This window comes from Oncorhynchus clarkii, chromosome 19 (genome assembly GCF_045791955.1).
Source record: "Oncorhynchus clarkii lewisi isolate Uvic-CL-2024 chromosome 19, UVic_Ocla_1.0, whole genome shotgun sequence".
Taxonomy (NCBI): Eukaryota; Metazoa; Chordata; class Actinopteri; order Salmoniformes; family Salmonidae; genus Oncorhynchus; species Oncorhynchus clarkii.
The window spans coordinates 3851549-3857851 of record NC_092165.1 but is presented as its reverse complement, the minus strand read 5'-3'; the positions used below and the strand labels follow the sequence as shown (position 1 = coordinate 3857851).

The window sequence follows — 6303 nt, the reverse complement described above, 5'->3', positions numbered from 1 at the left end:
CTGTAATAACCCTTATTTAGACTGTAATAAACCTTATTTAGACTGTAATAACCCTTATTTAGACTGTAATAAACCTTATTTAGACTGCAATAACCCTCATTTAGACTGTAATAAACCTTATTTAGACTGTAATAGCCCTTATTTAGACTGTAATAAACCTTATTTAGACTGTTATAAACCTTATTTAGACTGTTATACAGCTCATTTAGACTGTAATAAACCTTATTTAGACTGTTATAAACCTTATTTAGACTGTAATAAACCTTATTTAGACTGTAATAAACCTTATTTAGACTGTTATAAATCTTATTTAGACTGTAATAAACCTTATTTAGACTGTTATACAGCTCATTTGGACTGTAATAAACCTTATTTAGACTGTAATAAACCTTATTGTGACTGTAATAAACCTTATTTAGACTGTAATAAACCTTATTTAGACTGTTATACAGCTCATTTAGACTGTAATAAACCTTATTTAGACTGTTATACAGCTCATTTAGACTGTAATAAACCTTATTTAGACTGTTATACAGCTCATTTAGACTGTAATAAACCTTATTTAGACTGTTATACAGCTCATTTAGACTGTAATAAACCTTATTGTGACTGTTATACAGCTCATTTAGACTGTAATAAACCTTATTTAGACTGTTATACAGCTCATTTAGACTGTAATAAACCTTATTTAGACTGTTATACAGCTCATTTAGACTGTAATAAACCTTATTTAGACTGTAATAAACCTTATTTAGACTGTAATAAACCTTATTTAGACTGTTATACAGCTCATTTAGACTGTAATAAACCTTATTTAGACTGTAATAACCCTTATTTAGACTGTAATAAACCTTATTTAGACTGTAATAACCCTTATTTAGACTGTAATAATTTTGCACGCCCAATTTTTCAGTTTTTGATTTGTTAAAAAAGTTTGAAATATCCAATAAATGTCGTTCCACTTCATGATTGTGTCCCACTTGTTGTTGATTCTTCACAAAAAATACAATTTTATATCTTTATGTTTGAAGCCTGAAATGTTGCAAAGGGTCGCAAAGTTCAAGGAGGCCGAATACTTTCGCAAGGCACTGTAAATCTCCTGATACAGGAAACTCGACATAACTCAAAAGTCAACACTCCGACAATATTTCAAAGTGAGATGACTTTTTAACATCAAGATCAGGGGAGAGCGCGAACGCAGTCCCCCACTACCAGAAATTATGCAATCAAGATTTCCACATTTGAGAAATTCGCAGGGGTCAGCACAGCCGGAGTGCAATGGCTTAGCCTCGCCCTGGGTGAACTGCCTTCGTGATCACAGTGTCTTCCTTGCCAGGTAAGTATGAGTTGTACACGTTGGTAGAGGAGCACTCCTTCCAGGACAAAGGTGTTTGACTCACGGTTACCACTTCTACTACTGATAATACCACATCATATTGATGTACCAAAATGCTGAAATTTTTTGTAGCGTTCCAGACGTTGTAGGAATAGTTTCATCACGCTTGTTTTCTGCTCTCAGTAAAATATGATTCCACCATCGACCACAGGGTGGCATACGACCCACAGATACGGAGGAGAAACAGTAGCCTAAGACTTCATCAACAACAAGACACAGTAGTAGCTACTCGGGGTGTGCTGACATGGCCATACTCGTATTTGTAATTGAATCTGTAAATGTACAGTTGATAGTCAGGTAGGATGATACTCGTGATCGGGGAAAAACCCTAATCATTTTAACATGTCTAAATACATGTTGGCAAAATACCTTCCTACACGTTCTCAAAGTGGGTTGTAAATGTCATTAAATCTCATCAGAAATCCAGATAATATCTGTTTGTTCTTATTTTTAACATCAACATCAGGGGAGAGGCGAACGCAGTCCCCCACTAACAGAAATTATGCAATCGAGATTTCCACATTTGAGAAATTCCCACTACCAGAAATTCTGCAATCAAGATTTCCACATTTGATAAATTCGCAGGGGTGTTGTACACGTTGGTAGAGGAGCACTCCTTCCAGGACAAAGGTGTTTGACTCACGGTTACCACTTCTACTACTGATAATACCACATCATATTGAACAGGGTTTAATGACGTTTACGAATACAGTTGCGGACAAGGCGAAAAAAAAGCAATACATTTTGTTTTACTATATTATATCACGGACCGACTATTTTCCCATCAAGCAACACGGTAGAACCTATATACATACACATTGAATATTTTCTCTAAATGTCCGTCTGGTTACACACAAGTCGGCGATGTACCAAAATTCTGAAATCACATTCGTGCACACAGCCAACCGAAAGACACCACTTATTTCTGGTGTTTTGTAGCGTTCCAGACGTTGTAGGAATAGATTCATCACGCTTGTTTTCTGCTCTCAGTAAAATATGATTCCACCATCGACCACAGGGTGGCATACGGCCCACAGATACGGAGGAGAAACAGTAGCCTACTACTTCAACGTCAACAAAGACACAGTAGTAGCTACAATGGGTGTTTATTTTATTTGACCTTTATTTAGCCAGGTCGGCCAGTTGGGAACAAGTTCTCATTTTCAAACTGCGACCTGGCCAAGAATAAAGCAAAGCAATACGACAAAAACAACAACACAGAGTTACACGTAAACAAACGTAGTCAATAACACAGTAGAACATGAAAATAGAAAGATCTATGTAGAGTGACATGGCCATACTCGTATTTGTAATTGTATCTGTAAATTGACAGGATGATACTCGCGATCGGGGTTAAACTGAAGTGTTTTAATATGCCTAAATACATTTTGGCAGAATACCTCACTTCACATTCTCACTGCAACAAAAAAAAAACCTGCAGAAATGTCTGTGGAATGGATCTGCATCTTGGAACAACAGAATCCATCTTATTGACTGATTTTATCAGGAAATAAGTGGACCAGGGACATGTCTGTGGCGTGGTAATGGTTGACCAGGGAAATGTCTGTGGAATGGTAATGATTGACCAGGGAAATGTCTGTGTTATGGTAATGGTTGACCAGGGAAATGTCTGTGGCATGGTAATGGTTGACCAGGGCAATGACTGTGGCATGGTAATGGTTGACATTTACTGTGGTCTTAAATGACAAACTGTCCTATAAATGATTTAATAATCTAGCAAATAAAAGACCTCAATCCAGATTACGTCATGAGGGCACAAAATGATCCATTCACAAGTAGGCCTTTTCCTTGACATTATCAGGACATGACAGGCATAATCACCAGTGCTACAATAACATATCGCACACATCCGGGTTATCAGAAGACCAAAATGTATCTCTGAGGCCTTAGTTGACTTATAAACAGACCCCAGTCATTCATCTGATAAGTAAAAAAAAATGGAAATAGTGACAAATCTCCTTCTCAACACGAAACTCAATAGAACTCCGAATTTAACACATTCCTAGCTTATTTTTAACATCAAGATCAGGGGAGAGCGCGAACGCAGTTCCCCACTACCAGAAATTATGCAATCGAGATTTCCACATTTGAGAAATTCGCAGAGGTCAGCACAGCCGGAGTGCAATGGCTGAGCCTCGCCCTGGGTGAACCGCCTTCGTGATTACGGTGTCTCCCTTGCCAGGTAAGTATGAGTTGTACACGTTGGTAGAGGAGCACAATACCACATCATTTTGAACAGGGTTTAATGACGTTTACGAATACAGTTGCAGACAAGGCGAAAAAAAAGCAATACATTTTGTTTTACTATATTATTATTTGTATTTGTAATTGTATCTGTAAATTGACAGGATGATACTCGCGATCGGGGTTAAACTGAAGTGTTTTAATATGCCTAAATACATTTTGGCAGAATACCTCACTTCACATTCTCACTGCAACAAAAAAAAAACCTGCAGAAATGTCTGTGGAATGGATCTGCATCTTGGAACAACAGAATCCATCTTATTGACTGATTTTATCAGGAAATAAGTGGACCAGGGACATGTCTGTGGCGTGGTAATGGTTGACCAGGGAAATGTCTGTGGAATGGTAATGATTGACCAGGGAAATGTCTGTGTTATGGTAATGGTTGACCAGGGAAATGTCTGTGGCATGGTAATGGTTGACCAGGGCAATGACTGTGGCATGGTAATGGTTGACATTTACTGTGGTCTTAAATGACAAACTGTCCTATAAATGATTTAATAATCTAGCAAATAAAAGACCTCAATCCAGATTACGTCATGAGGGCACAAAATGATCCATTCACAAGTAGGCATTTTCCTTGACATTATCAGGACATGACAGGCATAATCACCAGTGCTACAATAACATATCGCACACATCCGGGTTATCAGAAGACCAAAATGTATCTCTGAGGCCTTAGTTGACTTATAAACAGACCCCAGTCATTCATCTGATAAGTAAAAAAAAATGGAAATAGTGACAAATCTCCTTCTCAACACGAAACTCAATAGAACTCCGAATATAACACATTCCTAGCTTATTTTTAACATCAAGATCAGGGGAGAGCGCGAACGCAGTCCCCCACTACCAGAAATTATGCAATCGAGATTTCCACATTTGAGAAATTCGCAGGGGTCAGCACAGCCGGAGTGCAATGGCTGAGCCTCGCCCTGGGTGAAGCGCCTTTGAGATCACGGTGTCTCCCTTGCCAGGTAAGTATGAGTTGTACACGTTGGTAGAGGAGCACTCCTTCCAGGACAAAGGTGTTTGACTCACGGTTACCACTTCTACTACTGATAATACCACATCATATTGAACAGGGTTTAATGACGTTTACGAATACAGTTGCGGACAAGGCGAAAAAAAAGCAATACATTTTGTTTTACTATATTATTATTTGTATTTGTAATTGTATCTGTAAATTGACAGGATGATACTCGCGATCGGGGTTAAACTGAAGTGTTTTAATATGCCTAAATACATTTTGGCAGAATACCTCACTTCACATTCTCACTGCAACAAAAAAAAAACCTGCAGAAATGTCTGTGGAATGGATCTGCATCTTGGAACAACAGAATCCATCTTATTGACTGATTTTATCAGGAAATAAGTGGACCAGGGACATGTCTGTGGCGTGGTAATGGTTGACCAGGGAAATGTCTGTGGAATGGTAATGATTGACCAGGGAAATGTCTGTGGCATGGCAATGATTGACCAGGGAAATGTCTGTGTTATGGTAATGGTTGACCAGGGCAATGTCTGTGGAATGGTAATGATTGACCAGGGAAATGTCTGTTATGGTAATGGTTGACCAGGGAAATGTCTGTGGCATGGTAATGGTTGACCAGGGCAATGACTGTGGCATGGTAATGGTTGACATTTACTGTGGTCTTAAATGACAAACTGTCCTATAAATGATTTAATAATCTAGCAAATAAAAGACCTCAATCCAGATTACGTCATGAGGGCACAAAATGATCCATTCACAAGTAGGCATTTTCCTTGACATTATCAGGACATGACAGGCATAATCACCAGTGCTACAATAACATATCGCACACATCCGGGTTATCAGAAGACCAAAATGTATCTCTGAGGCCTTAGTTGACTTATAAACAGACCCCAGTCATTCATCTGATAAGTAAAAAAAAATGGAAATAGTGACAAATCTCCTTCTCAACACGAAACTCAATAGAACTCCGAATTTAACACATTCCTAGCTTATTTTTAACATCAAGATCAGGGAACGCAGTCCCCCACTACCAGAAATTATGCAATCGAGATTTCCACATTTGAGAAATTCGCAGGGGTCAGCACAGCCGGAGTGCAATGGCTGAGCCTCGCCCTGGGTGAACCGCCTTCGTGATCACGGTGTCTCCCTTGCCAGGTAAGTATGAGTTGTACACGTTGGTAGAGGAGCACTCCTTCCAGGACAAAGGTGTTTGACTCACGGTTACCACTTCTACTACTGATAATACCACATCATATTGAACAGGGTTTAATGACGTTTACGAATACAGTTGCGGACAAGGCGAAAAAAAAGCAATACATTTTGTTTTACTATATTATTATTTGTATTTGTAATTGTATCTGTAAATTGACAGGATGATACTCGCGATCGGGGTTAAACTGAAGTGTTTTAATATGCCTAAATACATTTTGGCAGAATACCTCACTTCACATTCTCACTGCAACAAAAAAAAAACCTGCAGAAATGTCTGTGGAATGGATCTGCATCTTGGAACAACAGAATCCATCTTATTGACTGATTTTATCAGGAAATAAGTGGACCAGGGACATGTCTGTGGCGTGGTAATGGTTGACCAGGGAAATGTCTGTGGAATGGTAATGATTGACCAGGGAAATGTCTGTGTTATGGT

The 6303-nt window shown here is 38.7% G+C and overlaps 4 non-coding genes across 4 annotated transcripts; all 4 read right to left on the bottom strand.

The window, feature by feature from the left end:
- Positions 1–1180: 1180 nt before the first annotated feature.
- Positions 1181–1344, bottom strand: LOC139375554 (U1 spliceosomal RNA). The gene has a single exon (XR_011627810.1). It is a non-coding gene; the product is annotated as a U1 spliceosomal RNA (small nuclear RNA).
- A 2099-nt stretch (positions 1345–3443) lies between these two features.
- LOC139375552 (U1 spliceosomal RNA) lies at positions 3444–3607 on the bottom strand. Its single transcript, XR_011627808.1, has one exon. It is a non-coding gene; the product is annotated as a U1 spliceosomal RNA (small nuclear RNA).
- An 872-nt stretch (positions 3608–4479) lies between these two features.
- Positions 4480–4643, bottom strand: LOC139375553 (U1 spliceosomal RNA). Its single transcript, XR_011627809.1, has one exon. It is a non-coding gene; the product is annotated as a U1 spliceosomal RNA (small nuclear RNA).
- A 1019-nt stretch (positions 4644–5662) lies between these two features.
- Positions 5663–5818, bottom strand: LOC139375557 (U1 spliceosomal RNA). Its single transcript, XR_011627811.1, has one exon. It is a non-coding gene; the product is annotated as a U1 spliceosomal RNA (small nuclear RNA).
- Positions 5819–6303: the final 485 nt, after the last annotated feature.